Consider the following 18,237-nt stretch of genomic DNA (forward strand, 5'->3'; position numbering starts at 1 on the left):
ATGATAAAATCTAATCCTAATGGACAAAAGATAATGCATAAATGAGAGTTAAGTCTAACTTAAACTGCGATTACAAGGAACTAAAAGTCAACATGAAGTAAGACAATAACAAAACTAAGCATGGAACGAAGCATTAAAGAAACCTAAGCTAATCTATCCTAATTGCATTCAAATGAAAAACTAGAACTTAAAGAAACATAAATCACTAAACTAACAAGCATTGCATGGAATTACACTAAAGAAATAACATCAATTAGAATAGCACAATTGGTTGAGGCATTTTACCGAACATGTTGTGAGCATTCATCAAATTGAAACTAATGCATAAAACCTTAACAAGGGAGTTCAATTCGATACAAGCATTTAACATACTCAACAACCAACAATCATACAACCAAATGATTAACTCAACAAATCAACCAACACATGAAAACTTTAAAGGAAAGAAACAACCCAACAATTGTACTGAACAGATGAAGAATTGCTGACTGAAATGAGGCGGAATGGGTGATGACTTCTCCTCTTCTAATTCTCCCTGCCGTCACAATTTCCGGCTCCAGAACCCCCAGAACCAGTGGACAGCAGCATAGGTACCGGCTGTGCACACTTCAACAACGGCGATGATGAACGATCTTCCACCGAAGAACAATTGAGGCCGTCTTCCCTGTTCGCGAAGGAACTGGACTCGTTGTCGCCGCTCTCGGCGTCGGGGTATGGCTCGGTGGCTAAGGTGTTCGTCGTGTGCGAGAAGGACGAGGGGCTGCAGGCGAGCTTCCAGCGGTGGATGATCGAGAACTACCCGGTGAACGAGGTGAGGGTGATCGAGGAGGCCGACCACATGGCGATGATGTCGACGCCGGAGAAGCTGAGCCAGTTCATCTCGGAGATCGTCGACAAGTACGCTAGCTTCATAAATGAATAATACCATAAAAGCTAATTCAGATCCTCGGTCCTCATTTTCTCATTTTTTTTTTTCTCTCTTATGTCCCATTGTCGATCGAATTTAAAGCATGATGACATCTTTAAAATATATACAGTATCCTTATGATGTACAAAGTATCTTTGAAATTTAATTTGATTAGTACGATCGATAATAAGACATGAGGAATAAAGAAATAAAGATAGAGGATCTAAAGTGCATAAAAGTAGATGTTACAATCTAAAATAATAAATAAAATCATCTTTTACTGTTTTTGTTGTATATATATATATATATATATATAAAATGTGTAATTTAAATATTAAATAAATTGCCCTAGAGTTTATTCAAAACATGATATTAATTTTATTAGAGATTATCTTCTTTACATTTATTATCAATACTAATATTTTGAAAATATATAACAATTACATCAGATGACTTGTATTTTACTCGATTATCAAAATTTTAGGAGACCTTTTATTTGATGAAACACCTTGAATTAAAGAAGCCACAGTTATTATATTCTAAAACTCGCACAATTATTCTTATTCAATCGGAAAACATTTAATTAATTTTTCATTATTTTATATGATTATTCAAAATTTACAATCTTGTATTGTTCTAACTCAAAAGGGACCACCAGACGACAGTTTTGTAACATGGTTAAATACATCGATTAAGTATTGCACATGTGCTATTTATTAGGGCAATAAATGCAATTATTTATTTATATAAAATTTTTATTTTTCTCAATTTAATTATTCTTTATTTTTCTTTTTAAATGCTTAAATTGTTTATTAAAAAAATTATAAATCCGCTACCTTAACGACCACTTTAGTACCGACCCTATAAATATGGAGGGAGGTACAAGGCTACATTAATGGTCCTTTTAGTACTGACGCTATGGATATGAAGTGAGGTACATATAGATATACAAGTCATAGGCACATGGTAGGATAAACCTCAGATCATCAATTTCTGAAAATCAACTTCTGACTATTACGCTAAAAATATTATACATCCATCGTCTCGCTACGCCATGAGACAAACAGTTATTTATTAAACATACTATACAAAAGTACTTTTGAAATCACATTAGTGAGTCAACAAATAACCATTAAATGTATTTGATGGCTAATATTCTTGATTTCTTTAACTAATGTATTTGAAAATTTTTAATTCGAATTCATATTTTTTTTATTTTTTAATATAGTAAATTAAATTAATATTTGAGAGAATAAATATAATTAGGAGAATTAAATAAATATATAGAACGAACTGACACCGAGTAGAATACAGATTATTCTAAGGCGTGAAGTTACAGAGAGATTAAGAAAAAACAAGAGAGAAATAACGAAATAAGAAGTAGCACAAGATAGATTTAAAAAACAAAACCTTCTTGAGAAAATAAGAGCGGGAAATAAAGAACAAAAGAGATGTAGTCGTAACGTGGCTTAAGTGAAACCAATTGATTTAATATCAAAATAACTTGTCCCCAAACATCATCTAAGCATCGGTTTATATAGCTCTCAAAATCCTAAAAAAAAAATCTAAACAGAAAAATAACCAACTAGACTTACTCTCTAAGATTTAGGATAAATTAACTATCAAGACTCGGTTCCTAAGATTTAGAATAAAATTAAATATAAAAACTAAACTAAATTTAATTAACGGATAACTACTTAAAAAAATCTTAATTTTGGATTATCTCTTGCATCAGTCGCTTGGAGTTGAAGAGAACTTATCCTTGAGTTTAAGGTGGGTGTATCCGGCTCCCGAGCACAATGACTTAGGTGTTTTACATTAAAAAACATCAGAAGTTTTTAAATGGCTAGGAAGTCGCAACATGTAGGCATTGTCATTAATCTTTTCTAGTATCTCGTAAGGTCCAATCTTTCGATCTTTGAGCTTGTTGTATTCACCAATAGGGAAACAGTCACGAGTTAATACAGCCCAAACCATATCACCAATGCCAAAAAGAACCTGACATCGATGTCGATCTGCCCTGATCTTGTATTCACACTACAAGAAAAAAGCTAATAGACAACGCTTTTAAAGCGTTGTCTTTGTGCCTGAAAAAGCGTTGTTAAAGGCACTGTTGTTAAAAGTCTGCTCAACGACAACGCTTTTAAAGCGTTGTCGTTTGTAGCGAAAACAACGCTTTAAAAACGTTGTGTATTTTTTGCAAAAACATCATCTTTGCAACGCTTTAAAAGCGTTGTTGTATTTGGCAAAGACAACACTTGTGCAACGCTTTAAAAGCGTTGTCTTTTTAAAATAAAAATAAAAAAAATCTATTTACAAAATCATTTTTTTATATTTACAAAACTATTAATTTTCTTTTCCCATGTCTAGATTTGAATTTGACATTTAAAATAACATTAATTAGCTCGGCTAATGATTTCAAACTCGTACCAAAACAATAGAATTCAATTACAAAGTATTAGTATTTACAGGAGAATTCAACTATACACAAAGACTAAATAGTTCTGTTTCAAAGTAGATAGTGACATTCGAATTTAAAACAAAAAAAAACACAAAATAGCTAGTCGGCCTCGAAGACAACGATCTGCATGCTTACTTCTACTAGATATACTGATCAAAAAGGATTGTCGGCTTGAGACTGGGACAAAACACCTACCACTGTGTATCTGCCACAAAAAACAATACCATCAGTATTATGCAAAAGAAATTTTCACTCTTAAAGTTGAAAACAAATGTCACAGTTCACACCATACAATAATGAGAAAATTTGGATTGAGAAAGACAGAAGAAAGAAATGGATCTTTAATTTGGCAGGTAAATTAGTGCACAAGAAAAAAAGGCAACCAAAGACACACATGATTCTATACATAGAACCTAGAATGATATCTTGGATTGGTTTTATATTTTACTGGCTACATTTCTTTAATAGGCATATTAATGCTATAAATCACATAGATATATTCTTCTCGCATTACTGAAATTCCTTCTCATTGTCACATGTTTGACAAGATAATAAGTAGTCCTCGTCTATTGAACAAGCAACAGTAAGATACATCTACAGACTATATTATTTGTCATTCATTGCATATCATTCTTTGTTTGGCAAATCATATAGCATAAAACACATTCTAGTACATTCACCAGCTATGCTCACTAGGCATCCATCAATACAAATTGTTTTGAACATATGGTAAGGTCTCACAATGCATAAAAAAGCGTTGTTTTCTTAGTAGAAGATAAGAAGTTTAAGCTATTGTCTTTTAATACCAAAGACAAATAAAAGATAAATGAAAATAGATATATTTTCATTACAGATGAGATAATCATCCAATGACAAACTATATATGCATGTCAACAATTTGCAAGGAAAAGTAGGAAACTCACTTATTCGTAGTCTGGATTTTTGATCCAACCTAACCTAGAGCATGGAAAGTAAAAACACATCAAGTAAACATCTAGTGAAACAAAAACTAGAACATGTAACAAAACCTAAATTAATTGCATTCAAATAAAGAACAAACATCATAGGAACATAAATCACTAAACTAACAAGTATTACATGGAATTAAACTAAAGAAAATGTATCAACTAAAATCTATATAATGGTAGAGACATTTAATCAAACACTTGATGGGCATGAGTCAATGAAATCATAATGTGTGCACATTGAAACATAGGAGGTCAAATTAATACAAGCACTTAACATTCACATAAAACATTACTCAATATGAAAGACAACATGAAGAAAAACATAGAATGAAACCTAAAGCATGAAATGAAATCTACATAAAGCTCTAAAATAGCAAAGACTCAATCAGCTAACCTATCAACATCCAAATGGTTTTCCTATGAACAATAGCATTTCATTTTTCAGCTATCCTTACCTTTGATAGACTATTGCGTGGTTTGATGAAAAGAGCTTGACAAATGTTAAGAATTCACTAACAGATTTATGTTTATTTCTCACTCAGGAAAATAATTGAGTCAGACATCTAGGAAAGAAATGAGTCAGACATCTAGGAAAGAAATGGATGAATATCATGGCAGCTGTTAGACATCTAGGAAAGAAATGTTTATTTCCTCTCTGCTGTTAACCTTTTGTTGATCAGATGAAGGGATCACTGTCCTCTTCCTCGCTATGGAAGAACAAATGGTCATTACTCTTCGGTGATCCAAAGATTTGAAATCCTTCACCATCTTCCACCACCTCCTCTGAGAAAGCTGAGGAGCCAAGAGTACCTAATCTGGAATTCCCAATGACGATCTCATCGACAATCAAGTCTAAATCAGGCATTTCATCCTCATAGAAACTCGAAGAAGAAAATGATCCTTGATCATTGTCGCTAAAATCGTCATAATCATCCATTTCCGAGAAGGTTGTGTTCCATCCTGACTGCAATAGTTGTTCTTCCCCGACCTCCCCATTCTCCACCCGTAGCCAAGGGACCAAAATATCAGCCTGGCATCCGAGAGCTGTCCGTCCATCCCCAACCACCACCGTCCTCAGATCAGCCTCCCTCGCCCTCCTGACCATATCGGAAAAATCTGAGTCGTCCGACACCAGAAACAACCAATCAATCCCACGCGACATCGAGTGTTGCATCTGCCTTTTGAGCGCCCAGTCCGCGGCCTGCGGCTTGTCCTCGACTGTCTTAACGAAGACACCTGCCCGCCGAAGCTCCGAAGCAAGGCTGTATCCAGTCTTGGGGGCAAGCAGAGACCGGGCAGCCTCCTCGTACTTGTAGTTTCCAGCGATGTACCTCTCCCGGTATCTCTGCCGTTTCTTCCCCTTGAGGGAGCGCATGCGGTCGAGCTTCTTCTGGCGTTCGCGTTGGTGGAGCTGGCGGAAGTGCTTCTTGAGGTCGAGGTTCGTTCGGCACTTGCGGCCGCAGACGCCGCAGGTGTAGGGGTTCGGCGGGCTCGACCAGGCCTTTACGCTCGAGGACGTCAAGGTGGCGGCGCTCACGACGCTGGTCGAGGGCCCACTGGGGGAGGTGGTCAAAGGCGTGGTGGTTGGCGTAGGCAGAAACCTCGAGAACGCGGCCGAAGAGTTCGGCGGCTCGGCGGAGGGCGAGGGCGGCCTCGTACGGGGGACCACGGGGCGACTTGTTGTCGAGGTCCCAGAGGACGACCACGGTCTGCTGGCGAGAGGACTAGACACCGTCCCGGCCGCGGAACATGTCCACCTGCGCCGAGGCGGCACTGTAGTCGGGTGGATTGGAAGCGCAGGAGACGAGACGGTGTTGTCGGTGAGAGCGGGAGATGTTCAACCAAAAGGCCAACTTTGAAGGAGACGGAAAGGACGGGGAATAGCGAAAAGGAAATAGCCTTTCGGACCTGAGACAGAGAACCCCCATGATGCATCGATGTGCTTCAACCACATGGCGTACAGGTGAGATGGATGCTTGGAGTCATCGTCGGTGCTTGCTGCTGTCGTCGCTGGAATCAAGAAGGGTGCATGGGCTATGGAGGTCCGGCCGGCGGCAGTGAAGAGAAGAAAGAGTTGCCGGCCGGTGGTGAGGAAGAAGAGACGGCCGGCAGTAGGAGGTCGCGTGCCCTAGCCGCGAGAGAGGAGATGTCGCGAACAGAAAGGAATCACCAGCACTGTGTCTTCGCATGGGTAAAAGGAAACGAAGTTTTCTTCTCCTTTAATCTGGGCCGTCCATATTGTGATGAAGATGGATGAAGATCCAGCCGTCAGATCTTCAGATAAGCTGTCTAGATCACTTAAGATTGAGATGATAACTTGACAGTAGACAACGCTTTTTAAAAATCGTTGTCATACACATTAAAAAAAAAGACTAATAGATAACGCTTTTTACGAAGCGTTGTCTTTGACCCATAAAAATCACTAATAGACAACGGTTTTTAGAAAAACGTTGTCTATTAATAACAAAATAATGAAATAGACAACGCTTTTCACTAAAAGCGTTGTTAAAAAAAAATAGACAACGCTTTTTAAAAAAAGCGTTGTCGTTTAAGTGTTGTAGAATCCCAATTTTCTTGTAGTGTCAGTGTTGCTTTCTTGAATAGCTTGCTTAACCTGCTCATGAATAACTCGAAGATGCTCAATCATCTCCTCAACCTTGGGGTTAGTTTGTCCGGGATGCGAAATAGGGACTAAATCCAGTACCCTAGATGGGTTTCGTCGATAAACAACTTCGAAAGGACTCAAACCAGTGGTCATGTTCTTTGATCTATTGTATGCGAATTCTGTTTGAGGTAAAACTAGATCTCATTGCTTCGGTTTGGTTCTTGTGAGACATCTTAGAAGATCTCCTAAGCTCTGATTCACTATCTTAGTCTGACCATCTGTCTGAGGGTGATAGGCGCTGCTGAAGTTTAGCTCTGTCCCTAGCTTTTCCCATAAAGTCTTCCAAAATTAACTGACAAATTTAGTATCACGATCTGAAGTAATAGTTTGAGGAATACCATGTAAACACACAATCTCTTTGAAGAAGAGGGTGACAATCCGAATAGTATCCATGATTTTTTTGCATGCCACAAAGTGAGCAATCTTGGAGAATCGATCCACCACAATTAGAATAGAGTTTGCGGTCTGTTGGGTGCGAGGTAAACCCAATACGAAAGCCATGCTAACCTCATAACAAGGGGCTTCGGGAATTGGTAAGGGAGTATACAAACCAGTATTGGTGAAGGTTCCCTTAGATTGTTGACAAATAAAGCAACGATCCACGAAATGAGCTACGTCACTTGTTACCTTGAGCCAATAGAAGTCGGAAGAGATGAGAGCTAATCTCTAATATATAGTAAGAGCCTAGGACTTCGAGGAGTGGTCTCTACTCAGGAATTGGATGAAGGATTGACTTTGGACTTCGATAGGTCGTCGTTGATTCAACTTCTTTGTTGCACCAGAGGAGGAAAGTGTCATTATCGCCTACATCGCCACATCGACACAAAGTGCATTTATTGGTCTTTTCTGAAAGATCGTAGCAAAGAAGGGGCATCCGGCTAGAGTTCAAGTCCAACTACTACACTTATAATTACTCCCTCAAAATTAGGCAATGACATTCAAACAAGGACTTGAACTATTAAGGAAATAACAACTATTAAAGATTCCAAACTTGAGGCTTGAAGCCTCATTTAAACAAGGGACATGGACCCCTCAAAATTAGGGCAGAAGGGCGTCATTGCTCCCCTCAAAATTAGGGAAGAAAGGACCAAAGGGCATTGCCACCAATGACCCCCCTGAACCCCGTGAACCTTGCCGCTCTTGACTCCTGCCTTCGGCGTTGTCATGACATGTCGCCCTACCTCCAGTGAGAAGGTGTGCAGGAGAGGTCCTCCGGCGAGAGGATGCCCACCGAAGCTGCTGAGGTCAAGCCAAGCTGCAGGAAGGGAGAGGAAGCAAGAGCTAGGGAGGTCAGGCCAGGGCTTTGACGCTTAGAATTCAAAAGGTGAGAGCAAGGCTGTCGGTTGCAGGGAGAGCGATGAGAGCAACAGAGAGGAGGGGAGTCGCGATAAGAGGAGAGTCTCCATAATTTCTTTAATTTAAATTATTTCAATTTTCTTTTCCATTTGGAGTTTGGAGAGATGGCTGAGTGGACTAAAGCGTTGGATTGCTAATCCGTTGTACGAATTATTCGTACCGAGGGTTCGAATCCCTCTTTCTCCGCTCGCTCTGATTACTCGATCCGATTGATACTTTTGATTTCGAACTTTCAAAAGGAATTGAAATTCCTTGAATTTATCATAGGTAAATTTATAGAATAGATAAAATAATAAGAAATAGAAATTTTCTTTTTTTAATGAATTGATCGGTCTTTTTCTTTTTTATATGAAGAAAATCTCATTGATTATTTATTGTGAATCGTACAATTTTGATTGATTTTTTTTCGTCATTTTTTCGCTACTAATACTAATCGAGACAAGAATTTGTTCTGACCAAGATTTCGCTATTTTTTCGCCATTAATACTATTTTTTATTTTTTATTTATAGTATCTTACATCTATATAGACTTTAAACAAGATTTTAGACCTCAATTCCTATCTTCTAAAGGAAGGAAAGAGATCCTAATAAAAATAACTTTTTATTGAATCCAATATATAAGTTTTCAAAATACCCAAAACATATTATAGTTTCAAAATTACCAAATCACGTACCCACTTCCTTTTTTACTCTCATTCTCAAATCAATTCGATTGGAAAAACAAATCAGTTGAATCGATCTCATTCTGTTTGAAAAATCCATCAGCCGGTTTCGACCAAAATCGACTGATGGAATTAGAGACCTCGGAATGATATGAAATTAATTCCTATATGTTCGTCTAGTTCTCCTGATTGTAAAATTACTATCAAACATCAATTTGATCCTATATATTGAGAGCAATGGTTTTTTGAACATAAATTAATTTTTTGGATATATTCGTATTCAAAATATCACTGCTCTCAATATATTGCATCAAATTGATATTTAATAATATTTTTACATAAGGAGAACTAGATGAATACATAGAAACTGATTTCATGTCATTTCAAGATTGATTTCATGTCATTTCAAGATCTCTAGGTCCATCAGCCGATTTTGACTGAAACGGGCTTAGACTTAGAGATCTTGAAATAACATGAAACATATTTCTATATATTCGTCTAATTTTACTGATTGTAAAAATACTATCAAATATCAATTTGATGCAATATATTGAGAGCATTATTTTTTTTGAAACTATGGCCGAATGAATCTAAATAAAATCAATATAGGTTCATTCGGTCAAAATTGGTTGATGAATCTAGAGAGTTTGGAATGAAGTGAAACTAGATCCTATGAGTTCTTTTAGTTCTTATGATTATATAAATTCTCTCAAACATCAATTGAAACCAGTTTCTATGTGTTCACCTAGTTCTTCAGATTGTAAAAATGCTATCAAATATCAATTTAACAGAATATATTAAGAGCAGTAATTTTTTAAACATGAATTAGTTTTTCGAACACATTCATATTTAAAAAAATAACTGCTCTCAATATATTAAGTCAAATTAATGTTTGATAACATTTTTACAATCAGGAGAACTAGACAAACATATAGGAGTTGATTTTATATCATTTCGAGGTCTCTAGCTCCATCAACCGATTTTGACCGAAATTGATAATGAATTTTTTTAAACACACAGAAAGAAATTGAATTGATTTGAGGATGAGGGTAAAACGGGAAGTGGATAATGATTTGGTAAATTTAAAATTATAATACTTGATTTGGATATTTTGGAAATTTATCTACTGGATTTGGTAAAAAGCTATAATAAAAAAAGAAAAAAAAACAAATCCTAAAAAATTATAAACAGATTTAAAATCCTAATATATATCTAAGATAACTAAAAATAACCTAGATACCAAATTTTTTTTAAAATTATCAATAATAATAATAATAATAATAATAATAATAATAATACTATGTAGATTCTCCAGCGTCATCCTGAGTTAAAAAAACTCATTAGAGTAATTTTTGATGATAACCTAGAGGAAGATTCTTTCATACTAAATCGATAAAATCTAATAATAATTATTAGACTTTGGGATTCCTCAACGATCCCAATGCTTCTATTTTTCAAACTTGAGAAGCTGAAAATCAATTTTACACCCATCAATTCTATCGACCGACTGTATTTCAACCAAGTTGATTATTTCATTGGTTTCAATCTTCTGATCGTCTGCATCTAATAAATCATCCAAATCAATATCTAAATATGACACTTCAAAATTGTGTGTAGCCCTGCAATCAGGGCAGAAATAATCACTGTTACGTTCTCCATATATTACCACACGTTGTCACATTCTACTTGTACCCACACTTGACACCCATCACAACAAATCCAATTTCCCTCATCTATGTGATGCCAAATCTTCTTGCAAATCCCACAATACTGCTTTGAACTCAGGAGGCTTAGCACAATGTTTACAAAGTAATTGCTGTGAATTCCCCTTGTATCTTCTTTGCACTTCCATACGGAAGATTAATTCCCCAGCTTTCACCAAGAATCCCTGATATGTCGACAAACTGGAATTTTGGTTGGCATTCTTGAACGTGATTTGAATCAAAAACCTCCTGGTAGGTACAAGTAACAGATTTTTCCAAAGCAAAGTGACCACTACTACTTGAATCAAAACTACAATCTATTCTTTCTACGCTATGTGAACCGAAAGATGGCAAAAAAAAAAAAAAGCTGAAATGTTGCAGAAGATCCCTCATCTATTGAATCGGATGCTAATCTCGGAGACGGCCAATCTTACAAGCTGAGGACCCTCCTCGGTGTCTCGTTGTGTGTAGCCATTTGCTGCACAAGCTCCCCATCGGTCTCCTCCATCAGCTCTTGGTTCTTTCCAGACTGCGCCATCTTTCCATCTCTCAATACCAGAATAAGATCTGCCGCAGCTAAAAACTCCAACTGATGCGTGACGTAAATGATAGTCCTGCTGGACAGCAGCCTCATCAAGCATTCCTTGAAGAGGTACGCCCCTGTGTGTGCATCGACTGCGCTGAGGGGATAATCTAGCAAATAGACATCTGAATTGTTGTACACGGCTGAGGATAGTTGGATCTTTTGCTTCTGACCTCCACTCAAGTTCATAGCTTTGTTTGTGACACCATCTCTGTCGCTCATTTCATCGAACACTTGGTAGGCAAAATCCAAGCACCCACACTTAGCATAGAAACCGATGATCGAATGCCAGCTGGCGCGGTTCATCTTGGCATCATTCTCCTCAGCAAAGCGATGAACTTCTAAGCGGAATTCTAGGTTCACGAGCCGAAGCAAGCCTGCAACACGCCCAGCATGGTGATAGCGTTTGGAAGAACGCCGTCAGGACCTGTTTCCATCCCCTGATACAATTACAACCAACCTTATTTGCTCTCGTACCTATTGACGTCGGAAAAAATAACGATTATGTTACGGGTTAACAAGAAGAAGGGAATTAAGGAAAAGCTAAGAAGAAATATCAATGCCCTCAAAGGTTTACTCCAAAAAAGAAATATTGTTCAATAATAGAGGATTGTTTTTAATCAACTAAGAGTATCAATATCAGATACTTTATTAAAAAATTTCACCTTAATTTTTGAATAGGATAGTTAAAAAGTTTTTTCATCAATTATTCTATTCATTCCTAAATTATATATTTATGAATAATATTTCTTTAAACTTAGAGAATGGATTTCATTATTTAAATTTAAAAAATAAATTTCATTGCTTAAACATTATAGATGAAAGAGAAGAAATATGAAAACTGATATATGATGTATTAAAAAATAGATATCTAAATTTATTAAAATAATATATTTATCCTAAATTATATATTCTGATAGGAAAACTAATATGGATGCTCTAAATATGACTCTTATATAGATTTTAAACCTTAGAACTTAAAAAGAAAAGAAATCTTAATATTTATACCTTAATTCTTATCTTATAAAGGATGGAAAGAGATCCTAAAAATAAATCTTGAAAATTCTAAATGGACTTAAAATTCTAAAATATAAAAATAAAAATGACCAAAATTATCCTAAAGACTAAAAATATCCTAAATACTAAAAAATCTGAAAAAAAAAAACAAAATTACTACTATTACTAATAATAACAATAATAATAATAATTGTAATAATAATAATATGTAGATTCCCCTGCATCAGTAGCATGATCTTTTAGATTAGAATTCTCTTTCTCATATTGTTCGATGTGAGTTGAGGTTTTAACTTGAACTTGATCAATTACTAAACTTGGGTTAGTCTACTCCTTGAGGAGTTCAACCTGAACTCCCTCCTTTAGTAGTGACTTAATCCGACGGTTGGATTTTTCTAATTTGTGATTCAAGTAAGAAATTATGCTAAACAAATTAGATTATTCAGTTGAACTTACATTGGGATTAGACCATTCAGAAATAAATATAGATCCGTAGCTTCTCTCAGACTCATCTTCAGATTCAGACTCGGTGTCGGTCTTGGTCACATGATCTTTTGTCATTAGTGCAAGGAAGCTCGTTTGAGCTCGTTCTTCTTCTTTCGATTCTTCCCATGATGACTCATACTCCTACATATTAATGTTAGCAAATTTATTCAAATTTGTTAGGGTCGGTTTGTGCTAGGAGAGGGGGGGGGATGAATAGCACGTCGCACTTGTTGTCTTGCTTCATGATGATTTACAATGGAATAAAACTTGAAGCAATCTCTCCAATGCTAACACTAGGGATTTACTTGGTATCCACCTCAAGAAGAGGTGACTGATCCAAGGATCCACACGCGACACACACTCCACTAATAAAAACACTCCTTCTCGGTAACTACCGAAGGCAAAAAAGCCTTATACAAACTCTCGATACAAGAAGAAATAAAAGGGAAGCTAATATAAGTAAAATCTTACAAGGTTTATAACATGAAACCTAAACCCTAGCTTCTTCTTGTTGTGTGGAACGCCTCTTGATCTTGGAAGTGCTCCAATACTTTGCTCCAAGAAAGCTTCAAGAACTAGCATGAACAACTGAGAGTGATCGTAAGAAGTGGAGAGGAAGATCTGCGGAGAAAGACGCTCGCCAACGGCTTTATCCTGCGCAACGGTCGCCTCCCAATCGATAGACTGATCGATTGGGGAGGCTGAATTGATCGGCTGATCGATTTAGCCTTCTTCTGTGCTCTCGCGCCTGCGCCAGAAAATTTGCCCCAATAGATTGGGGAGCTCAATCGATCGGCCGATCGATTGGGGAGCATTTTGTGCTCGCAATTTCACTTCCCAATCGATCGGTCGATCGATTAGGCTAGCCTTCTTCTCAGCACACCTTCAATCGATCGGTTGATCGATTGAACCATAGTTCAATCGATCGGTTGATCGATTGACTTCCCTTTGACTTTCTTAACTCAAGTCTAGGGTCTCCAATTCTAACATCTGGTTAACCGTGACTTGTTGGAACTCCTCATGCCTAGTATCCGGTCAACCTTAACCTACCGAGACTTCTTCGCCAAGTGTTCAGTCAACCATGACCCACTTCAACTTCCACTAGATGTTCGTTCAACCTTGACCCATCTAGATTTCCTTGTGCTAAGTATCCTGTCAATCATTTGACCTACTTGGGCTTCCCAACACTAGGTGTCCGGTCAACCTTGACCCACCTAGATCTCCACGTATCTGGCTTCACTCACCAGATCTTTTCACTGTCCGACTTCACTTACCGAGATTTTCACCTACTTAGCTTCACTCACTAGGACTTTCAACTGCCTAGCTTCACTCACTAGATCTTTCACCTGACTTCACTTACCATGATTTCTAACTGCCTAGCTTCACTTACTAGGACTTCCAACTGCCTAGCTTCACTCACTAGAACTTTCAATTGACTTCACTCACCAGGATTTCCAACTGCCTAGCTTCACTCACTAGGACTTTCCAGTCAAGTATCCGGTCAGCCTTGACCTACTCGACTCTTCTTCATATCTAACTAGTTAGTCCTTGACCAGAGGGGAATTGTATCAACAATCTCCCCCAAACGGGAAATTACACTTGCAATCTCCGTGTATTGTCAAACATCGAAATCCAAACATCAAGACTCAAACTTGAGTCAACTCAAACTTAGTCAACCTGGTCAACCTGACTCAGGGGATATTGCACTAACAAAATTAAGATCATGTTTCGTTACCTTTGTATTCACGGTTCCCTCATGGAGTTTGACTAGCTTGTTCCAGAGGTCTTTTACACTGATAAAATGGCTGATGCGGTTAAGTTCCTTTTTGGTTAGACCACATTGTAGTATCTGAGTTGCCTTGATGTCAGCTTCAAATTATCTCTTTATTTTGGGAGTCTAGCTCTCGTAACCTTCTTTGTTGATTAGTAGGATGAACCCGGTCTTGATTATGATCCACGAGTCTATGTGGATCTTCAAAAAATATTTCATCCCCCCTTCCAGTAGACGAAATCATCACCACTGAATAGAGGGGCATGGACACTACTATAGCCTTCTTGGAGGACCATCACGAAGAAATCTTGCATGACAAAAACAAGAAAAAAAATGTACCAAGACTTAGTCTTGGATTAGTGGTGCGGAAAAAGAAATATGTAAAAAAATAAAAAAATTGATCGAATTGTAGTTACATCAATTCAAAATGATCTCGCTCTAATACTAATTGTTAGATCGAGAAAGCGCTAGAGGGTTGTGAATAACACATTTTGCACGTGTTCAGAATTCGCTCGAAAAACCAAAGTCGTGCAGCGGAAAGTAAATAGCAAAAAGTAAAGAGCACTTTGGTTTTACTTAGTTTGCAGTCTCGTGGCTACTACTCCATGGCCTATAGTCAGTTTGACCACTTTTGTGGCAATCACTATCAATCCATTTCTTTTACAAAAATCAGGTTCAGTAACAATCCTACCAAACCTCAAGATAGAGTGTACAAAGACATGAATAAGCAAAGTAAGCAAACAACTAGTGTTATCAAGATGCTAGGCTCGTTTGAGCTCATGGCGGCGTCACAGTGCTGTTGCATCATTGTAGCTTATGCACAACAATTTTTCGCAATAGCAGAAGTGTAGAATTGAGTGTGAATCTGTAACGACCCAGCCCCTCGGCCCCTTGGGCGGCCCAACTGGCGGCCCCTTGGCGGTCCCTTGGGCGGCCCAACTGGCGACCCCTTATGTTGTCGACCGACGACCCTCGGCCGTGTCGTTACTCACTAGGTCTTCCCACTCACTTAGCTACCAGGATTCATAAACTCCAGTACTTAGCCTGGAGGTCTAGAGTTCGAATCCTGGGGAAGGCAAAAATCCACTGGCAAGGGGTGGGAAGACCTAGTGAGTAACGGCACGGCCGAGGGTCGTCGGTCGACGACATAAGGGGTCGAGGGGCTGGGTCGTTACAGAATCAGTTATGTGAAATCTCTGGCTATGATCTTCTTTTATAGCACCATCCGGGCACCTGGATCAACATAGGGAGCCTCTAACAACCCCTATCCAATCCTAATCCGATGTTGACTTGGTCAATCCAGGTGTCTTGATCTCTTCCAAGCACCTGGATCCCTTCCAGGCTCCTGAATCCCTTTCAGACGCCTGAATCCCTTCCAGACACCTAACCAGTTGATGTGGTAGCACTTGATCGAAGCTCTATCTGCGCTTTGTTTACCCAAGTGCCTGGACCTCAAGCTGCTTGGAACTGATTAGGGCACCAAAACCTCCTTTTTCCTGCTAGCTCCCATAGTCAGTTGCTTACATCAAAGTGTTAGCATAGATATGATAAGATTATGCTTGATAACACTTTGTACTATCCAGTCTCAACTTTAGGTTTTCCGTGAAATCTTAGGTTGGACCGACGTCTACTGCTCTCTTTTCAAAAACACATCCTCATCACTCTACTCAGGAGAGTTAATTACTTGATGCTAAACTTTGGCCCACCTGATTTATTTGGACTTTTTTCCGATGTTCTTAATCTGCCAAATCTTCCTGCCTAATCCATCCAACTAGTACTTATTTGCTTAGTCCTTTTGACCAAAACTTACTTACCTAGTCCCTCCTGTTGGACACAAACAATCTGTAGCTAGAGATATATGGGGTATTAGCAGATCGATCGAAGGAACCAGGTCGAGCGGGCTGTCAAAGAGATCGACCGGGTTGAGCAGATAGGCCGAGCGCGGACTAGCCGATCGGGCGAAGCAGATAGGTCAAGCTGTCACCTACGAGGTGCAGTTTCCTTGAAACAGATTCACCCACCTCCAGTTGTGCTTCGAGGCTTACAAGGGACGTCTATTTCCCAGGATACAACGACCGACCGTGAATCCGACCAAGCACTGGTAGTCATGACGAGCTGAGTGGTACCCGAATGCTATGGAGAGCTTGGCAAATTTTTGCTCCGACCGATCCGACATTCGTGTGCGCAGGTCGTGCTCGCACACGAGTCAACTTGGTTCAGTGCAAATCCGGGCCCTGGATTTGCACCCCCCCTACGCACCCATGCGTGAGAGAGAATCTCTCCCCATGTATTTGTTCACATCCTCAATGTATGTCAATCAATATAAACTAACAAAGATGTCAAGAAACTCCCAATGTGGGACTAAAGTCCTATGCACAATAGAGTTTTTTCTCTTCCCCCTCTTCTTCATTCACACTTATTCAACACCTCCAACTAGGACTTCTCTTGTCTAACCTCAACTGGATTTCTCTTATCTACTCTTAAATAAGATTTCTTTTCTCTAGTCTCAACTAAGATTTTCTTGTAAACTTGATCAACATGTTAAAATGCCACAAGACTTATTTTTAATATTTTGCCAATATTAAAATTTAGGTTTAATTGTATGGTGCTACTTGCATCATATATATTTAATTGTATTTTAGAATTACTATTAAAAAAATCATTTATTTTTAAAATTAATCGAGTAAAATTTTAACACGTTAATTGTTAAAAAAAAAAAATCAAGGAATCAGTAAATCAGGGATGAGCGGAAAATTTGACTTTTCTTCTTAAAATTAAAAAGCAATAAATATGATCTGCGATTTCGGCGTAATGGTAAGGTGTTTTCATAATTAATTAGATATTTATTGATCGATTCTTAAGATACACGGTGCATTGCCAAATTAAATTTTTTGTTTAAGTGAAAAGGCAATCCTAGAAGTCTAGAATAGAAGGCTGGTCAGTTATTTTCCGTATTAATTGATCGGAAGAGCTGGCGTTCAGATTAAAAATTAAAAATGTCTTGATCGAGAGAAATCTCTGTAATCTAGCGGAACTGTCCAATTGACTGGGCAAATCTAGCGTCTTCTTGTTCACTTTGCTATCGCCTTCGATCAATTTCTTGATAGAATTGCTTACGAGGCGTTACCACGTGTAATCCCGAGATTCGACTCCAAGATCGGTGGGAGTGCTTCCGAGGCGGTACCACGTTTGTTGATAGAATCGTTGCCACGTCGCCTTCGAAGCAGAGGTCTCGTCTTCCCCTCTGTTTTTGGATTCTGAGGATGGACAAAAATAAACACAACCATACCCTTTTTTTAATCAAATTATTAAAGGATGAGTTTTTTTTTTTTTTAAGGATTATTCTAAACTCCTTACATGTAAATTTAGTTTTGTCCTAATTGATGTGTCGAAAAAAAATTATTCTCAATTTTCATATATAAATTTTTCTTTACTCCATCTCCTTAATACACATCTATTATTTAATTACCCTTAGTTTTTAAAAATATGTAAAAATCTAAAATGAGATATAATTTTTTTAAAATTTAATATATTTAAATTAGAATTTAATATATTTTCTATTAATTAAGTATAACTCTTTTTTGCATGACCAATTAATTGATATACTCAATTCTAATTAAATAATACTGAATCTAGGAAGAGTTATATTATTATTTGTATA

At 37.7% G+C, this 18,237-nt stretch overlaps 1 non-coding gene and 2 pseudogenes across 1 annotated transcript; 1 reads left to right on the top strand and 2 right to left on the bottom strand.

The window, feature by feature from the left end:
* LOC122009669 overlaps positions 1-18,237 on the bottom strand; it is a 47,201-nt pseudogene that overhangs the window by 5,719 nt on the left and 23,245 nt on the right.
* Positions 3,351-6,523, bottom strand: LOC122011945 (annotated as a pseudogene).
* TRNAS-GCU lies at positions 8,456-8,543 on the top strand. Its single transcript has one exon. It is a non-coding gene; the product is annotated as a tRNA-Ser (tRNA).

This window comes from Zingiber officinale, chromosome 8A, assembly GCF_018446385.1.
Source record: "Zingiber officinale cultivar Zhangliang chromosome 8A, Zo_v1.1, whole genome shotgun sequence".
In the NCBI taxonomy this organism is placed as follows: Eukaryota; Viridiplantae; Streptophyta; class Magnoliopsida; order Zingiberales; family Zingiberaceae; genus Zingiber; species Zingiber officinale.